Source organism: Nicotiana tomentosiformis, chromosome 6 (genome assembly GCF_000390325.3).
Source record: "Nicotiana tomentosiformis chromosome 6, ASM39032v3, whole genome shotgun sequence".
NCBI classification, from domain to species: domain Eukaryota; kingdom Viridiplantae; phylum Streptophyta; class Magnoliopsida; order Solanales; family Solanaceae; genus Nicotiana; species Nicotiana tomentosiformis.
The window spans coordinates 142,924,096-142,932,366 of record NC_090817.1 but is presented as its reverse complement, the minus strand read 5'-3'; positions in this window follow the sequence as shown (position 1 = coordinate 142,932,366).

Genomic DNA, 8,271 nt, shown 5'->3' with positions numbered 1-8,271 from the left:
ATATGGCACGACATCAGCCTTCGTGCATTAACACTCTCCCTTACTATAATGCAATGAACAATTAACAACAGGGAGATATAATAACAAATACAAGCCTTACTTCAACATTTGGTTCCACAATATCAACCTTAACTTCAGAGTCAATATTTAATTATCACTAGGAGATCCATAAACATGATGAGAACAATCAACTTAACAACACTAGTCTAAACACGTAGCAATCAGGCATGGGAAAAAGAGACAATATGAGCAAACGAGAGAAACAGGGAAAACAAGTAAATTGGTGGTGGATAAGTACTCGTCACCTCACATATACATCGTTCACATGAATTTCACATAGCAAATAGTCTAAGGTTTCTAATTCCCTCAAGTCAGGGTTAACCACGACACTTACTTCGCTCCGAAGGCCACTCAATACTCAATCACATCTTTTCCTCTAGAATCCACCTCCAAACCACTCGTATCTATTCAAAAATGACTTAATAATATCAAATATTGCTAAAGGAATCAATTACATTGCATAAATTTAGATTTTCCCAAACTTCCTCCAAAAAGTCAAAAATCGACCCCGAGCCCGCTTGGTCAAAATCCGAGGTTCGGACCAAAATCCATTTACTCATTCACCCCTATGCCCGGATATATAATTAATTTTGGAATCCGACCTCAAATTGAGGTCTAAATCCCTAAATTTCAAAATCCATAGTTTCTACCCTAAGCCCACAATTCTACCATGAGAACTCTAGATTTTAGGTTGAAAATTTATGAAATGTAATGGGTAATTGAAAGAAAATGGTTTAGAATCACTTACCAATACTTTGGGGAAGAAAATATCTCTTGAAAATTGCCTCTAGCCCGTTTGGTTTTAGAGAAGTTGAAGAAATGGCTTAAGTCCCGTTTTGGAACTGTTTTATGAACTGGGCGATACTATCAAGTTCGCGAGGACACTATCGCGTTCGCGAAGAGCAGAGTTTGCCAAGCTTACACGTTCGCGAGTCCTCCTTCGCGTTCGCGAAGGCTACTCCCCCTGGCCTTCGCGTTCGCTAGACCTTGCTCGCGTTTGCAATTAAGGAAAGACTGACCCCTCCCTGAGATCCCTAACAATATGCATTCTCGTTGAGCTGGTCACGTTCGCGAAGGGTAAAGCCCCTATCGCTTCACATTCTCGACCAAGCCTTCGCGTTCGCGAAGAAGAAAATTCAGCCATCCCAGTTTCTACTTCACGTTCGCGAGAGTGCCTTCGCGAATGTGAAGAAGGAAACCAGAAGGCACGTGGAACTGCAGAAAACCAGATTTTCCTAAGTTCAAACATCCCTTAGCCTATCAGAAACTCACCCGAGCCCTCGGGGCTCCAAACCAAACATGCACACAAGTCTAAAAATATCATACAAACTTGCTCGCACGATCAAATCGCTAAAGTAACACCTAGAACTACGAATTTAGCACCAAATCCAATGAAATTTTCAAGAAAGCTTTAAAATTTCTATTTTTACAACCGAACATCTGAATCACATCAAACCGACTCCGTTTCTCATCAAATTTAACAGATAAGTCATAAATATTATATTAGACCTATACCTGGCTCCGAAACCAAAATACGGACCCGATATCAATAAGGCAAATATCAATCAATTCTTAAAAATCATTAAACTTTCAGACTTTTAATTTTCATCAAAAATTCATAACTCGAGCTAGGGACCTCCAAATTCGATTCCGGGCATACGCCCAGGTCCCATATTTCGATACGAACTCACTGAGACCGTCAAAATATGGATCCAGATCCGTTTACCAAAAGTGTTGACCGAAGTCAACTCAACTGAAGTTTTTAGGCAAAAATTCTTATTTTTATCAGTTTTTAACATATAAGCCTTCCGGACCAATACCCGGACTGCGCACGCAAATTGAGGAGGGTAAAAATGAGATTTTTAAGGCTTAAGAGCGTAGAATCGAGTTTTAAAATGTAAGATGACCTTTTGGGTCATCACATTCTCTACCTTTAAAACAACCGTTCGTCCTTGAACAGACATAGAAAAGTACTTGAGCTGGTGAAAATGTGGGGATATCTACTCCGCATATCGGACTCGGACTCCTAAGTAGTTGCCTCAACCGGTTGACCTCTCCACTGCACTCGAACTGAAGGGTAACTCTTTGATCTCAACTGGCAAACTTGTCGGGCTAGAATAGCCACCGGCTTCTCCTCGCAAGTCAAATCCTTGTCCAACTGGACAGAGCTGAAATCTAACACATGGGACGGATCGCCGTGATACTTTCAAAGCATGGACACATGGAACACCGGACGAACTGATGATAACCCCAGTGGCAACGCAAGCCTGTAAGCCACCTCTCCCACACTCTCCAGAATCTCAAAAGGTCTGATATACCTAGGGCTCAACTTGCCCTTCTTTCCGAACCTCATTACACCCTTCATGGGTGATACTCGAAGTAACATTATCTCCCTGACCATGAATGCAACATCACAAACTCTGCGGTTGGCATGACTCTTCTGCCTGGACTGAGCTGTGCGAAGTCGATCCTGAATAATCTTGACCTTATCCAAGGCATCATGTACTAAGTCTGTGCCCAATAACCGAGCCTTCCCCGACTCAAACCATCCGACCGGCGATCGACACCGTCTACCATATAGTGCCTTATATGGAGCTATCTGAATGCTCGACTGGTAGTTGTTATTGTAGGCGAACTCTGCAAGGGGCAAGAACTGATCCCACGATCCTCCGAATTCTATAACACATGCACAGAGCATATCCTCCAAGATCTGAATAGTGCGCTCGAACTGTCCGTCTGTCTGAGGATAAAATGATGTGCTCAACTCAACCCACGTGCCCAACTCACGCTGTACTGCTCTCCAGAAGTGCGAGGTGAACTGCGTGCCTTGGTCAGATATGATAGACACGGGAACACCGTGAAGTCGGATGATCTCGCGGATATAAATCTCGGCCAACCTCTCTGAAGAATATGAAACTGCAACAGGAATGAAGTGTGCTGACTTAGTCAGTCTGTCCACAATGACCCAAAACGACATCGAACTTCCTCTGAGTCCGTGGGAGTCCAACAACGAAATCCATAGTGATACGCTCCCACTTCCACTCATGAATCTCTATCTTCTGAAGCAAACCACCAGGTCTCTGATGCTCGTACTTTACTTGCTGACAATTTAGACACCGAGCTACATAAGTAACTATATCCTTCTTTATTCGCCTCCACCAATATTGCTGCCGCAAGTCCTAATACATCTTGGCGATGTCCGGATGAATAGAATACCGGGAACTATGGGCCACCTCAAGAATCAACTCACGAAGTCCATCCACATTAGGCACACAAATACGACCATGCATCCTCAAAACTCCATTATCTCTAACAATAACCTGCTTGGCACCACCGTGCCACACTGTGTTTCTAAGGACAAGCAAATGAGGATCGTCATATTGCCGATCTCTGATGAGCTCAAACAAAGAAGACCGAGCAACTGTACAAGCTAGAACACGACTGGGCTCAAAAACATCCAACCTCACAAACTGATTGGCCAAGGATTGAACATCCAATGCAAGCGGTCTCTCACCAATTGGAATATATGCAGGGCTACCCATACTAGCTAACTTTCTACTCAAGGCGTCAGCCACCACATTGGCCTTCTCAGGATTATACAAGATGGTGATATCATAGTCTTTCAATAGTTCTAACCATCTCCTCTGCCTCAATTTTAGCTCATTCTGCTTGAACAAATACTGTAAGCTCCGATGATCCGTGAATACCTCACATGGCATGCCGTAAAGATAGTGCCTCCAAATCTTCAACGCGTGAACAATGGCTGCCAGCTCTAGATCATGAACATGGTAATTCTTCTCGTGAACCTTCAGCTGTCGCGAAGCATATGCAATAACATTGCCACCCTACATCAATATTGCACCCAGACCAATACGGGATGCGTCACAATATACTGTATAAGATCCTGAACCTGAGGGTAACACCAATACCGGTGCCGTAGTCAAAGCTGTCTTGAGCTTCTGGAAGCTCGCCTCATACTCGTTTGACTACCTGAACGGGGCACCCTTCTGGGTCAACCTGGTCAATGGGGTTGCTATGGATGAAAACCCTTCCACGAATTGACGGTAGTAGCCCGCCTAACCCAAGAAACTAAAGATTTCTGTAGCTGATGTGGGTCTAGGCCAGTTCTGGACTGCCTCAATCTTCTTAGGATCCACCTGAATTCCCTCTACTGATACAACATGACCCAAGAAAGCAACTGAACTCAGCCAAAACTCGCATTTTGAGGACTTAGCATATAACTAGTTGTCTTTCAGAGTTTGAAGAACGATCCGAATGTGCTGCTCATGCTCCTCTCGGCTGTGGGAGTAGATCAAGATATCATCAATAAACACAATTACAAAGGAATCCAAGTAGGGCTTGAATACTCGGTTCATCAAATCCATGAATGCTACTAGGGCATTTGTTAGCCCAAACGACATCTCTAGAAACTCATAATGCCCATACCGAGTCCGAAAAGCTGTCTTAGGGACATCAGATACCCTAATCCTCAACTGATGGTAGCCAGATCTCAAATCAATTTTCGAAAACACATGGGCACCCTGAAGCTAATCAAATAAATCATCAATCCTCTGCAATGGGTACTTGCTCTTGATGGTGACTTTGTTCAACTGCCGATAATCTATACACATCCTCACTGATCCATCTTTCTTATTCACAAACAACACATGTGCACCCCAGGGTGAGACACTAGGTCTAATGAAGCCCTTATTAAGTAAATCTTGCAATTATTCCTTCAATTCTTTCAACTCTGGCGGGGCCATGCGGTATGGTGGAATGAAAATAGGCTGAGTGTCCGGAGCCAAATCAATGCAGCGATCAATATCCCTGTCGGGTGGCATCCCCGGTAGATCTGTAGGAAACACCTCTGGAAACTCACAAACAACTGGCACTGACTCCATGGAAGGAACCTCCGCACTAGAATCGCGAACATAAGCCAAATAAGCTAGACACCCCTTCTCGACCATGTGTTGAGCCTTCACACAAGAGATAACCTCGCTGGTAGAATGGCCAAGAGTCCTTCTCCACTCTAATCGAGGAAACCCCTGCAAGCCTCCACCCAATATCCCTGTTGGGTTGTTCTATGTCTAGCACTCTCTTATGTTTATTTTGGTTATCTCGTGACGGCCTTTCCGGCTTATTTACCTATGACTGTATGATACGGAAGATACGTTACGCTCGTATTCGGTTGAGTAAGGCATCGGTCCCGTCGCAGCCCTTCGGTTTGGGTTGTGACACCCAAATAACTAGGTAAAAATGGATATATTTAGATAAAATTTGTGTTTTACAAGAAATATATTGGGTCATCATTTCCTTGGCCAACATCTGAACGATGCGTAGAAATTAAGGTCGTTCATATTATTTTCCACATAATTCATTCATGAGTAAATTCACATGGCATATTTGTTTACTAGGTATCCAACATCTATCTATCTATATCTATATATAAAAGAGGGCCAATAAATGCTGACATGGCATATCTCTTAAGCTAGCATTGATATTTATCTTTTTTGTCAAATTTTTGACATTTTTCTCTTATTTTCACCTTAAGATATTGCTTAAAATTATATAAAGACCCTCTATTAATTTCTTCCATAAGTTTCTACCGTTAGCTTCTTTATTATTAGAATTTACTTACATGTATGGACATTACATTATAACACAGCCGAAGAGGCAAAAGCTTGATGAATTTGTTCTTATATTTGAAGACCAGGTTTATGGCTTTGCACTCGGTAAGTACTATTTTTTTTCTTTAATTTCTTATTCATACTCTTATGCAATTGTTATTTGTGTTCCCTTGGGTGTGTTGCAGGGTCGGCAAGATTCAACGTATCTGTTATATCGTAAAGGGAATTAAATTTCAAAGCCAAGCACCTGATCTGACAAGTACTAAATTTCAAAGTCAAGCACCTGACCTGATAAGTACGTTGTAAACTTTGTTCGTAATTATTTTTGCATCATGTCTTTTTGTAATCTAAGCCTCTTTCTGATAATATTGAAAGTGCTCCGAGTGATACTCGCAGACAGGTTAGCCATCGACAAACTTTTTATATCTCATGGAATTGCATCTATTTCATATCCTTTCTCTAATTTAAAGGTTTATCTGAGTAATATTTCAATAATATAAAAAAAGAAAAAGAGAATTTCAAGAATCACAAGAGTTCTCAAGGCATATATGGCCTAAGGCAAAGATCTAAAATGCAATTTTATTATGAGTTATTTACATAGAATACAACTTATTTAATACTTATTTAAATGAGTTACAACTAATTTTAAATTATTATATATAATGCAACTTTTTAAAAATCTACAACATTCCATATTCCTAATACATATCTCTTAATTGAGTTAATAGTATTGACTCCTTAATTTTCTCATTCATTAACTAGACGGTATTGAGAAATCATAACACACTTGTTCTCTTTAATATCCAATCATCTCACCAAACCATATTGAGAATGAACAGACATTCTCTACCACAATTCCATGGAAATAATATTATTTTCTCCTTGCACTTCAATTTCATCTACTCGTATGAGCACTCAGAGGAGTCACCCAAAACACTTATTTTTGGAAATATTTGTCCTGTTATCCATGGAAGCAGAAATGAGTTACAAAGCCACCAAGAACAACAATATCGCTAATGAATTTGGATTTCGGATCTTCAAACTCATTTTGATTTTTGTTGTTCACACCAATGGTGTTCTTTTCTTCCTCTTTTTTCTTTCTTTTGTTCGGTATTAAATTCAATCAATAGAAATTAATATTCTTAAATTTATTTTCTGAGACATTGTTGTGATTCAATATTTTCATTTGAAAGTAACAATGTTTAATCACGTGTGGATTAAGGCAAAATACCAAAATATTTATTTATGAATTTGGTATAATATATGTAGATACTTTTCATATAGTATATATGAATACATTAATATACGTATTTGCAAAATATATTTAGATGCTCTATTATCTATATACAAATAAAGAACATTGGATATAAGAGGATTATATATAGTATATTTATAGTATATGGTATATAGTATGTAGTATATAGTATATTTATACTATGTACAACATACAATTTCTTTAAGTATATTGTATATTTACTTAGGTAGAAAGTATATTATTTTATGTATATAAGTTAAACCATTATTTCATAAGTAGAATATATAATATATTTTATTGTTCATTAATGATTAAATACATTATACAATATATTATATATCTATACCACTGTATAAGGGATATACAGTATACTTTCAATTATATGCAATACTGTAAAAAAACGTATTGTTACTTGATGAACATATATTATATATAGTGTAGTCTCTTACCTATTTTCAAATAACAGCCAAAGGACATCTTTTAAGAGAATTCATTGTATTTGAGTTGTAGTCCATTTGGTTAAACTATGTTTTAGGAATTTAGAGATTTTAGTTGTAGTCAATTCAGTTAGGCTTAAATTTAGGAAATAATAAGAATTTTATTAAATATGCCAAAATTTTGGGATCCTCATTCACTGATTTCGAGAGGAGAGAGGAGGTTTTTTAGGGATACTACCATATTTGTAGGGTGGCTTAACAAAGCTCGATACTCATTAATTTTTTAAAGCATAAATACAGTTATACAAAACGTAAATCAAATAATAGTTGTACATAATGTAATATACTCTTATAGAAGTTGTAGTTATAAAAATTTCTCTTTTATTATAGCACATGAGTTTGGCTCTTCAAAAAACTATTTCGTTATAATTTTCATTCTCAGCATTTTCACTATGGTGAAGAGCACATTTTATTTGCTCTTCAAACCATGCTGTTATCCAAAGCTGCGAAACAGTATTGTTGTTTGTGCCAGTTCACTTATAAGGGATCTCTAGAGGTATTGTTAATTCTTTCATTATTACTTCTATATAAATTTATATGCTTAATAACACTATTCTCTTTTCTCCTATAATGATTACCAGATGAATCACATCATGGTGTGTGCACAAGTGGTGACGGTACCTGCTATTTGGCTTTGTATTCACTATTCAGGTCCTTGGCTTGGTTACAGTTGTGACAATGACATTTTCGCTCTTGCATATGATTCTCCGCAAAAATCCTAAAGTGTAGTACATAGACATTATTCATGTATTATTGGATTTTGATTTTGATGTAATTTTCACTCTGGTTCTTTCACTATTTCTTGGATTAGTTTTTCTACTCTTATGTCAAA